Genomic DNA, 18,518 nt, shown 5'->3' on the forward strand with positions numbered 1-18,518 from the left:
CATAATGCTTTAATTTTAAACAAGTTATAAATGGAATAAAATATAAGAACATATTAATACTGCTACATGCATACTGTATGCACAATTCTATGATACTTATATTGCATGTAATGTTGACCTTGAACAAAGCACCATGCAGAATTGCTTGTCAGAAACATAGTATTACCAAAGGAAACTGCCATTATACTGCTAATTTACAGATATATCTATTCAAAATGTGCGGTAAAACCCTGTACAGTGGGAAATGATCTACAGCTTACCGCAGTACATGATTGGCTGGCAAGAATGACCGACAGGCGGCACTTGTGGTGTATTAGTTTTGAGTGAACCGATTGTGAGTGAAATCTTGTTACTGTGCATGTTTAAATCTGTTTAATATGGAGTATTAATATGGAATTTACAACTAAAGGGAACTTTTGGTAGCTGAGCATAAAAAGCAGAGGAGCATAACGTCTCTGAATGTTATAAACGATATTAATTTAGGAATATATGTAAATATATTATACAAACTGTATAAGGCTGGTAGTGGTAGTTTAAATAAAAAGTGTACAACAGTATTCCACTTTCTTCATAAACATTTTATGCATCAAAGTCTTTCACTGGGTCACTTACTCATGTTTTGACATGCTCCTTCTGACAATAATACATTTATATACTTTATAAAAAGCTTTAAACCTTTAACCTATGAATACTGGTGCTCGTTATCTCAATAAAAAAACGTGTACGTTTTATAATCCGCTTAATAGGGAATATAATATGGAATCGCCTAACTAAACAAATTAATAACGATATTAATTTAAGCATCTAAATATATTTATATAGCTCAAAGTATTACCACAGTCCACTTTTTTTGTAAACATCTGCATTAATTTGACTCATTCACTCGTGATTACTTGGAAACATTTTGCCTGCCCTTTTCAGCTACAACTTAGGTTGCCGAGTGTCGTGTTGGCATAATGGCTTTCGTGTGTGACTCACATTCTGGAAGCAGGGGTTTGAATCCTGTTTAGGCTACAAGTTTTCCTTAAATAAATGAACATTTCTTTTAAAAAACTAAAATAGTAAATATTATAGACACTATATTGAATGTTTTGACATTTCTAAATGTCACACATGTTCAAAGTTAAATGATTTATTAATAACAGCTAATACTTTCAAACTGTTTATATTTTGAAATTTTATTTTGTTCGGGGTGATTTGTCACTGTTTCCACAACCTTCTCTTTTTTATTAAAATGCCTGTTTTTGAGACAGGGTGTTCCAAACCTCTCTGGTATTTGTGAAACACCCTCTGTATTTTCTGTTTTCACACAAATAAGAATAATCTACATATGCAAATCTTTTCACAGGTGGTAAGACGTTCTGTGCTCAATAGCTCTATCACCACGCATTACATTACATTTTTTAAGTATCAATGTTAAAGCCTTCTATAGCCAGCAGCCATATCACCCTGCATCTCACAACTGGCATCCCACTGAAGCTAAGCAGGTGTGAGCCTGGTCACTACCTGGATGGGAGACCTCCTTGGAAAAACTAAGGTTGCTGCTGGAGGAGGTGTTAGTGGGGCCAACAGGGGGCACTCACTCTAATGCCCCAGTATAGGGAGGGGGACACTATACTGTAAACAAGCGCCGTCTTTCAGATGAGATGTAAAACCGAGGTCCTGACTCTCTGTGGTCATTAAAAATCCCAAGGTGTTTCTGGAAAAGAGTAGGGGTGTAACCCCGGTGTCCTGGCCAAATTTCCTATGCCTTCTAATAATCTACATTACTTTGTTCTCTTCCCCCCCCCCCCCCACTCCAACAGCAGGCAACGCGCCGGTTGGAGTATTTCTCGGTCACAGTTAATGGCAACGTCAGCTCAAAGATTTGGTTCAAACCACCAAATGGAGACTGGTGTGCCGACAAGCGGACCCTGCTGCTGCGAGATTAATGCTAAGAAAGAGAGAATGTTAAAGCCTTCTGAAGTCTGTCAAAATCTAAAAAATGCCTGTAAATAGTGTGGGTGAGACTGTTATCAGTCCTGGATAAAGCGGTTAGAAAATAGATACTGTAGACTGGTGGATTTACACTAGTAAAAAATGTGTTCCAATTTTAATGTGATATGGAAGATATTATTAATAATAGTAATAATGAATGACCTTGGTCGATCTATAAGCTGAAGAGTTACAGATGCAGCCATTCAAAGTGCGCGTTATAGACACGTACCGCAGGTGGCGTCGCTCAGTGTGACGCAAGATGACGCGTGGCACCGCAGTACGTGATTGGTTGACCAACAGGGGCACTCGTGGTCCGTTGGTCTGTCGTAGAAAGACTTACAGTAAAACGTCTTTGCTGTGCCCGTTGTAGATATTGAATTTTACCACTGAAGGGAAATCTTAGTAGCTGAGCATAAAAAGAATAGGAGCATACTGTAACGCGTGTGAAGGCCATAAACGATATTAATTTTGGAACATAAACATACAGTATATAGCTGGTCTTGGTACTTTCAAGAAAAAAATACACACCAGTATTCCATTTCTCCCTAAACATTTTAAGCTTCGAAGTCTTTAACTAACGTGATACCGGAGTCAACAAGCATACTTTTAGAATTTGATTAAAAGGGAATATAATATGGAATCGCGTATCTAAAGAATTTAATAATGGTATGAGTATATTCGTGTGCTGCGACAGGGCTGTGTAGGGCTGTTTCGCCTGCCTGTTCATGCGAGCTGTCTTGTAGCTTACTGGTCTAGGTGCGTGACTAACAACGCACAGGTTGTGTGTTCGAATCCAGCTGGTGCTGGGCTTTTCTTTTAACAAACATTTCTTCGAAAAAATAGAATAGCGATATTATGGACAATCAATTGACTTTTATATTTCAAAATATCGCAACTCCAACTTTATGTAACGCAGCTCCATACTTCTTTAACAAACATTTGTCACAAAGGCTAGGAGTGTTACACCCTGCTCTGTTCATTATGTAGAACAGACAGTTTTGCTTGGGGCATGGGGATGGAAAACATTCATGTTCTCATAGTGGGGTACTCGGGACCCCACACTCCTGGACAAAGGTGATAAAGGTTTTAAAAATTCAAAGTGATGCCTGTGGCAGAGTTCAGTGCATTTTAAATTACTGAGAGACTTTGAACAGCAGCAGCACCTGTGTCGATGTTAGTGGTTTTATACTAAATAATATAATTTTTATTATTATTGCTGTTGTTGTCAATAATACTATAACAAATCGAATTCCAAAAAGATTAACTACAACACGTCTTCTTTTTCTGTTCCATTTTAATGGGCCAAACATAAAGTCAAATCAGTCAGGATCTGAGAGTGTAACAAGTACAAAAACATTTTGCATAACAAAACCGTGAATGAAGCAGCTTAAATTTAGATTGGGTTTCTCCGTAGGTGTCTGAACACTTCAATTAAATAAATTTCAATACAGTCACGCAGACAGATTTTAAATTCTTTAAGCAAAATGAACTATTTAAGGTTAACCAAAATCAGATTATTTGTCAAAACCTTGGATGGTATGCCTAAGGGATTTATAGTGTAATCTATACAAAAGAGCTGCTGGACATACCATGATGTTGACATGCAGGTGTGAAGTAGAGTTAACAGTTCACACACAAATCACTTTTAAGTGTTAAATCCGCTGATACAGTATACTGAAACAGTGGCACACATGACAATAAACGGCAATGTGATCGTATTCTGTATGAATATACTGTATGTACAATATGATACCGTAAGGTTTCAAAGCAGTATGGTTTCAAAGTATGTGTGAAATATTTTTTCTTAATCGATTTATTAATCCAATCTATTTTACACATCTGGCTATGTGAAAAATATAGCCAAAAGGATTGATTTAAAGGTTAAATTCCAAGCTGAAAAGACACAACTCAATGTGTCTTCTCTGTAACTCTTCAGTTTACAGCCTCTCCATTCCATGGTCATTCATTATTAATATTATTAATAATATATTTAAGCAATAAGGCACTCGAGGCCATGCTAAATAATGAATATAGTCACAGTTAAAAGACGTTCTTAGGCCCGACACGAAGAGGAGAGCCGGCAACCCTTTAACTGTGACTATATTCACGATATAGCACAGGCCTCGAGTGCCTTATTGCTTTTATAAAACGGTCCCCAAACATGCGATTGCTGTATAGAATGAATTTTAACTAAAACAAATATTTTACATGAAAATTAAGCTGTTTACATTCCTCCATCTGAGAATATAGTCTCTCGTTGCTATGCAACGCAGAAACACAGCCATGAGTAACATTGACTAGCAAAGAGAGGACATTAGCTAGCCAATATGATAAAGGAATAAATGACTTGTTTTTTGTTTATTTCTTTAGTACATTTATTTGAACATTTCCATTGATCGTACAAGCATTGAAAAACTGTCCAGTCTCTAGTTCGTCAGGCGTTTTCTTTTTGCTTTTAACCGAGTGTTTGATAATTTCTAAGAATGAAAATAATTTTATGATAAAGGAATAAATACGGCACTATCATTGAACGAGAGCACAAAAAATCACAAGGATCCTCAACAGTGCAAAAAAGACAGCAGAAGAAGATACATGTATCAAATAACTGAGAATCCAAGCTTTCTTATCTACACTAAGAAGTAATGTTTAAAAGCCTATGCTATTGATTTGATTGACCGTAATTTATCGGTCAGGGCATTGATATTTCTTTATCACACAGTAAAAAGTCAAAATTCCTTCCAGGGTGTGCATATAAAAGTGAATATAGCACAGCTTCGAATGTGAGTCAACCAATCAGATTTCAGGTCTGGAACTATCCTTTTTATAATCCATATTGCATTTAAATTGGAACATTTTTACAAAATATAAAAAGAGGTGATACACAACACACCAGTATTCAACTTTCTTCCTAAACATTATAAGCATCAAAGTCTTACATGTGGTTATTTTGGAAATGTTTTTATGTGCTCCTTCTGACTATATTAAGTTTATATACTTTGTAAAAAGTTATAATGTTTTAACCTTTTCTGCGAATACGCTCACTATCGCAGTAAACAAAAGCATACTTTAAGAATTTGATTAATAGGGAATATAATATGGAATTGCGTATCTAAAGAAATTAATAATGATATAATTATATTCATGTACTGTAGCTCAAATTATCACAGGAGTACACTTTCTTTGCATATGTCTGCTTCAGGTTCACTCCTTTGCACATGATTACGTCTCTGGCATGATGGCTTGAGCATGTGCCTTATATGCCTGAGGTCGGAGGTACGAGCCTAGCTGTCGCCATGAGTTTTCTTTTAACAAATAAACATTTCTTTGAAAAACTAAAAAAGCAAATATTATGGACACTATATTGACATTTTTTAGATTTCTAAATATCCCGACATGTTCAAAGCTAAGTCATTTATTAATAAAACGAATTATTTCAAGCTGCTACTAATGTGGTTATTACTGATAATAAATATTATCGACACTATATTGAATTTGTTGGTATTTCTAAATATCACAAAACGTTCAAAGTTAAGTGAGTTAAGTGATTACCATTTTCCATGAATACTTGCGCTCGTTATCTTAGTAAAAGAAACGTATACTTTTCAGAATTTAATTATTAGGGAATATAATATGGAATCACGTATCTAAAGAAATTAATAAACTATATTAATTTAAGGATCTAAATATATGTATTTATATAGCTGGTACTATTACTGTATTCCACTTTCTTTGTAAACACGTTTTATTAACACCCGAATCACAGCGGGTGAGAAAGAGACAGAAAAAGTTAATCCTTTTTTTTAAAAAAAAAGAACATTCTAATGTTAGTGCGACATGGAGCATAATATTAATAATGTAGTGCTTTCAGGCTCACGTGGGTTTGCAGACAATGCACACTAGCCAAATATTTGACCAAGATAAAAAACAGCAAAAAGAAACAAACCCTGAAGAAGTACAGGCTCAGTGACCACAGCCTGGCCATAGAAACTGGGCGACACAGGCAGACCTCGCTGTCCAGAGAGGACAGGCTGTGCTCGCACTACCAGTGGGGAGAAATAGAGACAGACCCACACTTCCTACTGCACTGTGACAGATATTCTGGGATTAGAGAAACATTCTTCCCTAATTTAAGAAATCTAATCTCAGAGTTCCCACACCTGCCAGAATCACAACGGGTTCCAATCCTCCTGGGAGAGGGAGGCGGGAACTTAGTTGAACTGGTAGCCCAATATGTGATCTCCTGTCACAGCCTGAGGAACAGTTAATCTGTCTCCCAGTAATGCTCAATATGTTTACAGAATATGTAAATATTTTATGATACGTCTTTGTTGTAAATGTCTGTAATATGTCTGTAGATTTTATTTTATTTTATGTTTTGTTTTGTTTCATGTTCATTTTATTCTTTTTTTTTGCTTTGGCAACACAGATTGTACCCATCGGTCATACTAATAAAGCACCTTTAATTGAATTGAATTAAGATAGAGATTAAGCAAGTCCCAGAGAGAGCCAAAACAATTGAACAGCACTCAGCTCTCAGCTTTCTCAGAGTAGAATAGGCGAACCTTCCAATGAAAGACAGTCCCCCACCCCCCCCCCCACGTACAGACTGACAAATGTTTTCACAGCTTTCACTTTGTCGGGCGTGATTTTTTAGCATTCCTGAATATCCCCCACTGCGCTCAAATGTTTAGCCTTTGTCACTAATGAAACTACTAGATAATGACATAAATATAGAAATCCCTACATTACAAACTCCAAGCGTTTCATTTTAACTATTGCTGCAATATCGACAGCAGTGTAGTTACAAGGAACATGTCAAAGTGTTTCCAAAAGAACCATAATTGGACGAGTTTTGATAATAATAGAGAAATAATAGAGATTACTCCCATTTTGATTTAAATCGCAAATGTGTGTTTAATTAAATGCCTTTATTGATTCACAATCTGACAATGCAATGTAAATCGTTATCTTTGTCTTCTAAGTCCCTTAATTAACTTTAAGCATAGCTTTCTCACCATTTAGATTTATTTTTCATACCATCGTTAAACAAAGCAGGAGCGTATTGTACTTCCTCATGGGGTCACACGTGGAAAAATTAGATTGTAATCGTTTTTATTTTTTAAATACATTTTAGAAAAGTGTCATCTATACCAAAAATCTGTATTTATTTAATACCACTTGAGAGTTGTATTAATAGAGATAAGAATTCAAGTTGTATACTGTTTAGACATTTAATCATTTTAAACTGTATTACAGCATCTTACACATTAAACATGAAAAAGTCGATATATTTTATAAAAGCAAGATGCAAGTATGTTTTATTAATGTTTGTAATCTCTATTCTTGCAAGTACAAACACAACATAAACTGGAATGCTACAGAACCTTAAACAGATAATACACACTAGCCGAATATTGCTGTGTCAGTCTTCTGTGGAAAAAAAAATCATGGACATCATGATTTGAACATCATGGGTGCTGTTTTTAAAAGCTGTTGAGTAAAGAATAGGAATTTTCCTGCTGAATGAAAACAGGAATAAAGAAAGGGTATTAGAAATCAAACAAAGCTTTATTCCCGTGCTTACAGTCTGGGTAATTGGACACTGCGCTGTTCAATTTCCTATGGTACCTATCGCACAAAGCCATATTGAGAAGTATTTCTCGTGTTGTGAACATGTGTACACAGCGGTCCCCCAGTGTTCCAGTTAGTGCATAATTACGCATCGATTAAAAAAAACAGAGGTTTACAAAAAGAGAATTATCTCACTGATAGTTGTGAAAATTTTCACAAGTCGAGGTCTATAGAATCCATTTTGTGATGTTTAAAAATACCAACAAATTCAATATAGTGTCAATAATATGTATTATCAGTAATAATTTCAGTAGCAATTTGAAATTATTCATTGCTATTAATAAATGACAGCTTCTAACATGTTGTGAAATATAGAAATATAAAAATGTCAATATAGTGTCCATAATATTTGCTAGTTTAGTTTTTCAACTGAATGTTTATTTGTTAAAAGAAAACTCATGGTAACTGCTAGGCTCGTACCTCCGACCTCAGGAATATAAGGCACATGCTCAAGCCATCACGTGGAAAGATGTGAAACTCAAGCAGACATATCCAAAGAAAGTGTACCACTGTGATAATTTTGAGCTACAGTACATGAATATAATTATATTGTTATTAATTTCTTTAGATACGCAATTCCATATTATATTCCCTATTTATCAAATTCTAAAAGTATGCTTTTGTTTACTGCGATAACAAGCGTATTCGCAGAGAAGGTTAAAACATTATAACCTTTTACAAAGTATATAAACTTAATATAGTCAGAAGGAACACGTAAAAACATTTCCAAAATAACCACGTTAGACTTTGATGCTTAAAATGTTTAGGGAGAAAGTGAAATACTGGTGTGTATTTTTTCTTTAAAATACCAATACCAGCCATATACAGTTTACATGATATGTTTATGTTCCTAAATTAATATTGTTTATGAGCATGTGAAAGGCATGGTGAATTGGAGATTCTCAAAACTTACTTTGTATGATTGTAAATGAATATGTGATCAGATCAATGAAAAAATAAAGTATTTTTGTTTACAAAGATGGTTACAAAGTAAGTGGACCAGGGTAATACTTTGAGCTTACAGCTTGTCCAAGGTCATTCATTATTAATACTATTAGTAATATCTTCGGTAAATACATTGATGCATAAAATGTTTCTGCACAATTAAAATATGTATGATAAAGGTGGTAGGTTGTGTACTTTTGTCCAACTGAGCAATCTTGCTTTCATAAAATATACAAACTTTTTAATGTATAATGATTAACATGCTGTAATACACAGTTTAAAATTAAAAGTCTAAAGAGTATACAACTTAAATTCTTAATTGGATAAAGATTGTCCTTCAGCAGTGATCGGGACTCGAAACCGGGTGTTTTCTGGTGACAGCTCAAATGCTGTCTACTAGAAGTTAAACTTTATTAGCTCCACCTAGCAGTTTCACAAGGTGATTCCGGATACTATTAGCATAATCTAATTTGCATACAGAACAGCACGGAATGACCCGAAATGATGCGTTATGACATGTTTAATTGCAATTGCCCACCGCATTGTCCTGCAGCATACCCCGCTTGTTTTGAATGGCTGCATCTGTACCTCGCTCATTTTGAAAGGCAGCATCTGTAGATTTAAATTACAAAGTATTGCACCCTATTTAAAAAAAACATGCAGTACCTTGCTAACCGTTTATGCGAATTATCAAAGCATCCCTCGCTCATTGTGATGGGCTTGATCCGTATTTATGGACTTGGGTCAATGTGCTCATTTATTCTGGGGCCTAATTTCTATAGCTCAGAATATATCCACAGAAACAAAAATTTTGCTGATCATGTACACATATATTTTTTTTTAAAAACTGAGCATTGTATTTAAATTATTTAGCTGTATTGCAGATATACAGTACCGTGTATATTTACTGTATTATCCTGATATTAATTAAATATAAATGTGTAGCACAATGGCACAGTAGTTAGCATTGCTGCCTCACAGCACTATGGGCCTAGATTCAATTTTAGACCATGGTAGCTATCTGCTTGGATTTTATATGTTTTTCCTATGTTAACAAGATATTGGTCTCATAGAGCAAAGAAATACTGGCAGATTTGTTGCTTTTGAGAAAATTGGCTCTGGTGTGAGTATATGAGTGTGTTTTTTTTCTGTGGTGTGCCCTGTAGTGAGTGGATGTGTACCCTACCTTCTGCCGTTAGCTTGCAGGGATAGGCTCTGGCTTCCCTGTGGCACTGTAAGAAAATGTATGGTTGGATTTATTATACAGTATAATACAACTGTATTTTACATAATAATGATTAATAAAAATAAAATGTTCACCACGGGAATACTAAAAACTAAAAGATTTCCTTACATTTTTTTATTATTTTTTGTTTATATTTTATTATTTCATATCCTTCTATGAAATCAAACCGATAGAAAACAGAAATATGCATTAACTCTCAGGCACCCTTGTCTCCTGTCAGTCATGAACAACTCTTATGTGACCCTGCACACTGAGTTCATCATTGTGGGAGTGCCAGGCCTGCAGGAACACTACACTGTACTCTTCGTTGTCTTCCTCATCCTCTTCCTGGCCACCTTCCTGGACAATCTCCTTATTGTGCTGTTGGTCAGCATTGACCACCGGCTCCACTCTCCCATGTACATCCTGCTGTGGAACTTGGCCCTTTTAGACATTTTTCTGACCATGACCATTATACCCAAGTTATTAGAAGTTCTACTGGGACATGGCAGCAGTATTTCCTTCTCAGGCTGTTTTGCACAGATGTATTTTTTTATCTCATGTAATGCTGTTGAAGAGTTCCTTATTGCAGCCATGGCTTATGACAGATATATTGCTGTAGTGAAACCACTGCATTACAACACAATCATGAGCACCAATGTCTGTATTACAATGGCTGCCATAGTCTGGGGGCTGGGCTTCCTTGCACCTCTTTTGTCAGTAGTATTGGCAAGCACTTTGCCATTCTGTGGATCAAATTATGTCTTGCACATTGTCTGTGACTACCCCACCGTGATGACATTGGCCTGTGGAGATGTTACAAGTCAAGTCAATTATACCTTGATAGTCTCCATGATTGCAATCTATATCCCCTTTCTCTATGTCCTATGGACATACTGCAGAATTGTGTGGTCAGTGATAAAAATGAAAACTGTGGAGTGCCGTAAGAAGGCCTTCTCAATGTGTTCTTCACATATGACTGTGGTATTTCTTTCCTATGTAACTGCTGCTGTGGTGTATATTGGACTAAGAGTGGAAAGTATCCCGCCAGAAGGACGCATCTTCATTGGTGCAGTGTACTATTTCCTCACCCCTTTTCTCAACCCCATCATTTACAGCTTAAGTAATGAAAAAATCAGGGCAGCAGCTTACAGATACTTCAGACTACAGGCTCACCGCAGTATAAAGAACACTGTTTAACCAAGTCCATAAGAGAGTTGAAGACATTTTAATGTAATAAAGTCTGAAAAAGGAACACAGGACAACAATGCACAGTTACAGGCGTTGAATTGAGTACCTAATGATAGCTTTAGGATTACTGAGAAATTAATGAGCATTTTAGCTCTGTACATTTTAATAGTTGCTTGATGATCTGCTGTGTTTTTTAGATTTTAATTATTGGCAGTTAATAACCTGTTAGGCAATTTTTTGCAAGTCAATAAACTTCTTTTCCTGTATATTTAATTAATATATTATTTTTAATATGTAAATATTGTAATTTTACACTAGATATTTGGGTATTTTCATGATTCTATCATTAATCTTGCACTAAGCACTTTTGGACCTTGTCAGCTCGTATTGCCATTGTGAACTATGCAAAAGAGTGAATATTGGTAGAATGTAAAAAATGAATTGAAAATCTGCAATCTTTCTTACTTTATAAACAATGCTTGGATTTATATAAGTGATATAAGTTAGGAAGAGCAGCCTAATAGAGAGATGTGCTCTGTATTCCACTAATTACTGTACATCACCACAGTGCGAGCATTATTTTCACCCCTTACCTTTGCCTTCTGTCCGTTAAATGCTTATTTTAAAAGAGGTTTTTTTCAGGATCATTAAAAGCTTTCTAAAAAAATAAATACATCCTATTGTTTTCCCTGTGTATGTCCTTTTCTATTGTTGTATTTTTGTCTCTGAGTGTCCATTATTGTTGTACTGTTTTGTGAATTTACATTACATTAAATGTGTGAGTGTTTTATTAGCTGTAAGGAATCAATCGACAGAATAACAGGCAGTTTCTGCACATGGATTCAAAGTAAGCAATATATGATTTTACTGATACAAACAGGTTCATATTAAACCAACCAAACTAACAGTACACATGAAACAGTGTGCCTAGGTACAAAGTGAAGCTGATCTTCTACAAAGATGCAAATATATAAGGGTTATAATACTATATAATAATATTATATAATACTATAATACTGATTTTAAAGTAACATGTTATAATTTGCCTTGAAGGTTAATCAGTTTCATATACCTATTCAAAATTTAAATACTCAAAGTTAAGTAATTACATTTTTACTGCCATGATTTAAATGTTATTAAAAACTTTGTTTGGGTGTTTAGGACAACAAGTCAGTTTCACGGTCTGCAGTGTGAATACTGAAATATTACTCATCTAATAACTAGCTTGTTTATGGATTTTTAATTCCTGCCCAGGAAGACAAAGGAGACAACTGATTGAATTTTTCAGCTTTCATCGGTGTCCAATGCTTTTCTGCTGTCTTAGTGTCCATCTGTAGTGATATTATTGTTTGGGCAAAAGTGGGAGGTTGTGCTGAAGCTTCATGCTGACTGAAATTTTCTCAGGAACCATCTGCTTGTTAATGGTGGCAGCAATTTATCCAAGCAGGATCTGGATTTTGTGTCACACAAATATAATTAGGTTTTTGGGGTCATCCTAAAAGTTAATTGTTTTGCATAATGTGCAATTCAAAGTTTTAAATAAAATATTTAGAATATTTGTTCAAGTTTGGTCTGGACATTAATATGTGCATATACTGTACTGTATATGTTATTCATTTGATTTCAGCTTACAGTACATACAATCAGCCTTCCAACCTATAATTGACAATTTATCAATTTTTCCTGTCACACGAATTCTGCAATCAATATTTTGTCACTGTTAAATTGTACACAAAAGATCTTACAGTATTTACAGCTGAACTGAGTTTTGTCTGGTAAAGACAATCAATTTGAAAATATCTAACAAAAATTAAAAGTTAACATTGTTGCAACAATAAATGTCTCGCTGTCTGCCAAATAATTTCTTGACTAAAACCAAAAAGGTCTTTTTACTTCTTTACCTGGCTTATGCATTGTCTCCCGAAGCATTAACAGGTGTATTTCTCTACAGAAGCATACCTGTAATTCCGATCAGTCATCCTACCTACAACTGATATCTTATCAGCTCTATTTGTGACACTTTTTCCTGGATTATAAAGTTATAAGTTTTGAAACAGCTTCACCTGGTATCACCAGGTATCTACAATCCAGAATGTACATTAAAACTTGCTGAACTGTGGTAAGCAAGGTGTGGTATACCACAGTATGATTTGGCTTGCCGTGTTTAGCATTTCAGTGCTCATAGAAGATCAATTTTCACCTGTGGTGCATTAGATGTTAGTGAAATGGTCATTTCATTTAATCTGTTGTACTGAACTACTTCTTTGAATCCACTTAATATGGAATATTAATATTGAATAATGTAACCAAAGGGAAATCGTGCCATCTGAAAATTAAAATAACCAAAGTATAATACTGTTTCTAAAATGTATAAACAATTTTTATCTAGGAATATAAATATATACTTATATAGGTGGTAGTGGTAGCTGAAAACACCATTAGATACACACATGTACAGTATTCCACCTTCCTCATAAACATTTTCTACATCTAATTCTTGATCTTAGTCAAAGGGGTCTTTTTTAAACTTATTTTTTCAAGAACACTTGCAAGGTTCAAATTAATTTATTAACAATAAATGGCATTTACCTGAACAAACATAAGTTATAAAAGTTCATATAAAATTATAAAATATTTCTTGTTCATAATATGCTGTTTTTCTGAATTTCTCAGTAATTTTGAGTAAAAATCTATCGGCATTTTTTGTTTATATTGCTTTATTTCAATACACTTCTGGTTCATTTGGTTTAATTTCTGATAGCATTTCTAACATCAGCAATTTTAATGATTGCTGTTTGTATATAATATTTATAGTTCAGGTGGGTAGCAGTGTTAGCATGCGTAGCAACACATAATAAGTTTATTCCATGCTGAAAAGAGAAGAAAGAAAACACAACGTTTCGTCCGTGGAGCCTATCTTTGTCTTCTAAGTATCTTAATTAAGCCTGAATTACGTACTATGCTTACGTCTGCAGAACACCTGATCATCTACTCTAAAGATTTCTGTGCTTTGTGTATATTCTCATCGCAGTGGGGTCAGGGTGTGTGGGGACAGGTTTAGGCTGAATTTGAATTGGGGATCTGTATTCTTCATACCTGAAACATTTTCTCTGAAAGCATTTTCTTCCCTGTTGGTAAATTAGACAGGTCCCTTGGTAAATTATCATACTTGACTGAGAAAGCTTTAAAAAACTTAACATTTTTATTATCAGCAAATTGTAAATATGATGATGTTTACAGTGGCGTTATTCATTCTTTACTTAAGTGTATGGAGGAGTGTCAGCTGTCAATGAGAGCAGACCCCCCCCCCCCCCCCCTTAGGCTGGGCAAATGATTTTTTTAATTTTTAAAAAAGAAATAAAAAACGAGATATAATGATGTGTTCCTGCTTAACTTAGACATTGCATGACTTTAAAAGCTATAAAAACAGGTTTTGATAGTTAATAACCACTTTCTATGCGCGAAAAACTGTATGTATTCCATTCGGCTTACGCGTTACTGAAGCTAAAAGTTTAGCCTTTGTCACTAATGTAACCACTAAATAAAGACATAAATATAGAAATCCCTACGTTACAGACTGTATATGGCTGGTATTGGTATTTTAAATAAAAAACATACACTATTATTCCACTTTCTCCCTAAACATTTTAAGCATCAAAGTCTTACAGTACATGTGGTTATTTCAGAAACGTTTTTATGTGCTCCTTCTGACCATATTAAGTTTAATATGTGAATATGTAATGTGTGAAAAAAAGTTAATCCTGTTTTTTTATGGTCTGTAGCTAAAATCCCGTTTAACTAAAAATTAGACACAAGAAGAGTATTATTGGACAATTTTGTGAGGCTAAAGAAATCAATAACGATATTAATTTAAAGATCTAAATATATTTAACACATACGCCCGACATTAAAGGCTGTGCCTGCTTGCCAGCACAGTGACGTCACCGCCTTTCCTTCTGAATAGCTAGCAGGAACCTCAACCATTTATAAAATAAATACATAGTTAGGTGTGTGCAAAATATGCTCATAGTCACTGTAAAAAAATAAAAATAAAATATGTGCAAAATATGCATAGATATATACAGAATGAATGTCCAAAAAGTACAATAGTGCAACATGCTGTCCATAGATGAGCAGATGAAGGGCTAGCAGTCCTAGCCTAGGGTAGTGTTATACATCCTGACAGCCGCTGGGAGGAAGGACCTGTGGAAATGTTCCCTTGTACTTTTGTACAGATGCAGCCATTCAAAGTTCACGGTACAAACCTGCACCACATGCAACTATGCACGGACCACTATGCTGTATATTGCTGGTATTGGTAGTTTAAAGAAAAAAAAAACCCAGTATTCCATTTCTCCCTAAACATTTTAAGCATCAAAGTCTTACATGTGGTTATTTCTGAAACGTTTTTACACCCTGCGGTACCGCTGTGTACATGCAGTATAAAAAAGTTGTGATATTTAGAAATATAAAAAATGTCCATATACTGTAGTGTCCATAGTATTTGCTATTTTAGTTTTTCAAAGAAATGTTTATTTGTTAAAAGAAAACTCATAGCAATTGCTAAATTTGAACACCCGACCTCACACTTATAAGTCAGTCACTTAAGCTATCATGCCACCAATCCAGTCATGTGACAAGCACTGAAACAGCAATACACATATCAATAGAAAGTTTTATACTACTGTTTGTGCTACAGGACTTGAATATAATTATATCATTATTGTTTTTTTTAGATACGCGATTCCATATTATATTCCTTATTAATCAAATTCTAAAAGTATGTTTTTTTTACAGTTACAAAGAATGTGGACCAGGGTAATACTTTGAGTTTACAGCCTGTCCAAGGTCATTCATTATTAATACTATTAGTAATATCTTCAGTAAAGACATTGATGCATAAAATATTTCTGCATCATTAAAATATTTATGATAAAGATGGTAGATTGTGTACTTTTGTCCAACTGAGCAATCTTACTTTCATAAAATATACTAACTTTTTGATGTATAATGATTAACATGCTGTAATACACAGTTTAAATTAAAAAGTCTAAAGAGTATACAACTTAAATTCTTAATTGAATAAAGACTGTCCCTCAGCAGTGATCAGGATTCAAAACCGGGTGTTTTCTGGTTACAGCTCAAATGGTGTACATGAGAGGTTAAGCTTTATTAGCTCCACCTGGTGGTTTTACAAGGTGATTCCGGAAACTATTAACATAAATTAATTTGCATATGGTATATTGCGGTATATTGCGACATGCCCACCGTGTTGTTCTGCAGCGTACCCCGCTCGTTTTGAATGGTTACATCTGTAGTTACTACTGTTGTAACAGAAAGAATAAGGTTCTGGATCCCGAGATGAAGTTAAACTGATGAGTTTATTGCATGCAAGTATTGTTCAAAGTGCCAGTACAAACTTTTAGTTTATATAGCCCTTTCCTGCCGCTTATGACATAGCGCATTATTATGGTAAAGGGGGGAGGTCACAGTGTTTGACCAGTTTACAAACTCTGGCCAAATGTTCAGGGTTTAGATTACCCTCCCTGGGGTGTTTCCTAGCTGGCATCTGGAATCCTTATCAGTTATCTCCCTTTCCTGCCATAAACTCCAGCTAACCCCTTCTTCACATCTTGTATCTTTCTTCACTACAGACCAGGGTAAAGTTAGCTTGAAGTTCGAAAACAATTTTGGCACGCCAGTAGCGTTTTCACGAAACCTCCTAGAATTGTGAGAACACTTGCTTTGTGTATAAAGTATATTGTGAATGTTTTCACAGCCTTTACTTTGTCATTTTTAAATTAAATTTTGTTTTTTTTTCTAAACCAGGGAAAATCTGATCATGTTTCTCTATAACAATAATAAAAAACTTTATTTTATATTGCACCTTTAAAAGTGGCATCTCAAAGCAATACAGTAGGTGTAAAAACAGTTATAAGGACCACAGATTACACATAAAAGAAAGATTTTTCTTTAATTTTGTATGTAACTTATTTTCTGATTGTCAGATTTAAGGTATATTTGAACAATAAAAATATGGTTTTACAAGATGCGGGGAAAAGTGTAACAATTTATTACAGTGCTAAATTTAATATGATTGATTACTAATAGTTTATGCTAACACCTAACTTTCTTAATTAGATGTATTCAAAACAATGAACTAAGTGTAACATAGCATTCAGAAATACAATCGAGAATAGTTTTGTGGTGTTTGTATAGATGAAACTTTTCTAAAATGTATAACAAAATTAAAGACGATTAAAATCGGTCATCTTTCCACGTGTAATGTCATTAGAAAGTACGAAAAGATCCTGCTTTGTCTAACGATGGTATCAAAAAGTAGTCTAAGTGGTGAGAAACCTGTACTTAATGATAATTAAGGGACTTAGAAGTCAAAGAAAATGATTTATGATTACTTTGTTTAATTTTAAACACTAAGTTATGAATGCATATGCAATTGGTGCCATTCACAACCCTGTTCTGTAGAATGGCCATTGTGTAATACTGAGCTCTGCACCTCCTCCCTCTCTCGGTGGAGCCTCCTCCTCTGATGGAGCACAGTGGGCCATATGCTATTTTCAGAGCCTCTGATTGGGAAAAAAAGATCTGCTGATCTGTTCTACATACCAGGAAGACAACAGAATATTATTTTTTCTATTCGAAATGTATGTTGTCTCTATGAAATTCATGTATTTTAAACATTTAATTAAAAAGTCAAATCCTTATAGCATACACAAAGATTCTAAGCTGATCACGAGGAAGAAAAATCACCCAGTTTTTGCGCATAAAAAGTGGTTATTAACTATTGAAACCTGTTTTTATAGGTTTTAAAGTCATGCAATGTCTAAGTTAAGCAGGAACACATCATTATATCTATTAATTTATTTTTTTCAATTAAAAAAATCGTTTGCCCAGCCTATTTTTATGCCATTTTTTGACCACGCACAAATATTATGTCCATATCGTCACAAGGGAAACACAGCCTTCAAACCAAATGCATTTTAAAGACCATGACTTGTGAAAATTTTCACAACCCCTACATAAACGTATCAGTGAGCTAATTATTTTTTTCTGACATATTCGGGGAAACTCGGGGTTTTGATTGATGCACAATTACACACCATCTTTGTCAGATTGTCAATCAATAAAGGCATTTAATTAAACACACATTTGCGATTTTAATCAAAATGGGGGTAATGGGGTTAGACCATTAGACATGCAATACACTTCCGCGTGATCATCTTAGAATCTTTGTGTAAGCTGTAAGTTTTTTTTTTTACTTTTGAATTATACATTTTAAACACTTTAATTTTGTTAACGCAATACACATTCCGTACAGATACAGTACAATCACATTCTCCTGTCTTCCCATGGTGTAAAACGAATTAGCAGGTGATTGAGATAATGCATCGCCCATTGAGTAAAATGTTCTTTTTTACAAGTGTTAAAAGAGGTGTCTCCTCTATAACTTTTCAGTTTACAGAGAAATTCCGCCAGACCCTCACAACATTGTTCAATAATACTCTTCTTGTGTCTAATTTTTAGTTTA

At 34.6% G+C, this 18,518-nt stretch overlaps 2 pseudogenes; one reads left to right on the top strand and one right to left on the bottom strand.

Moving 5' to 3' along the window:
• Positions 1-9,150, bottom strand: part of LOC148836414 (uncharacterized) — a 28,958-nt pseudogene extending 19,808 nt beyond the window's left edge.
• Positions 9,151-10,021: 871 nt separating this feature from the next.
• On the top strand, positions 10,022-10,990 carry LOC148836415 (olfactory receptor 6N1-like; annotated as a pseudogene).
• The last annotated feature ends 7,528 nt before the right edge of the window (positions 10,991-18,518 follow it).

The sequence above is a fragment of the Atractosteus spatula genome, chromosome 4 (assembly GCF_055471065.1).
Source record: "Atractosteus spatula isolate fAtrSpa1 chromosome 4, fAtrSpa1.hap1, whole genome shotgun sequence".
NCBI classification, from domain to species: domain Eukaryota; kingdom Metazoa; phylum Chordata; class Actinopteri; order Semionotiformes; family Lepisosteidae; genus Atractosteus; species Atractosteus spatula.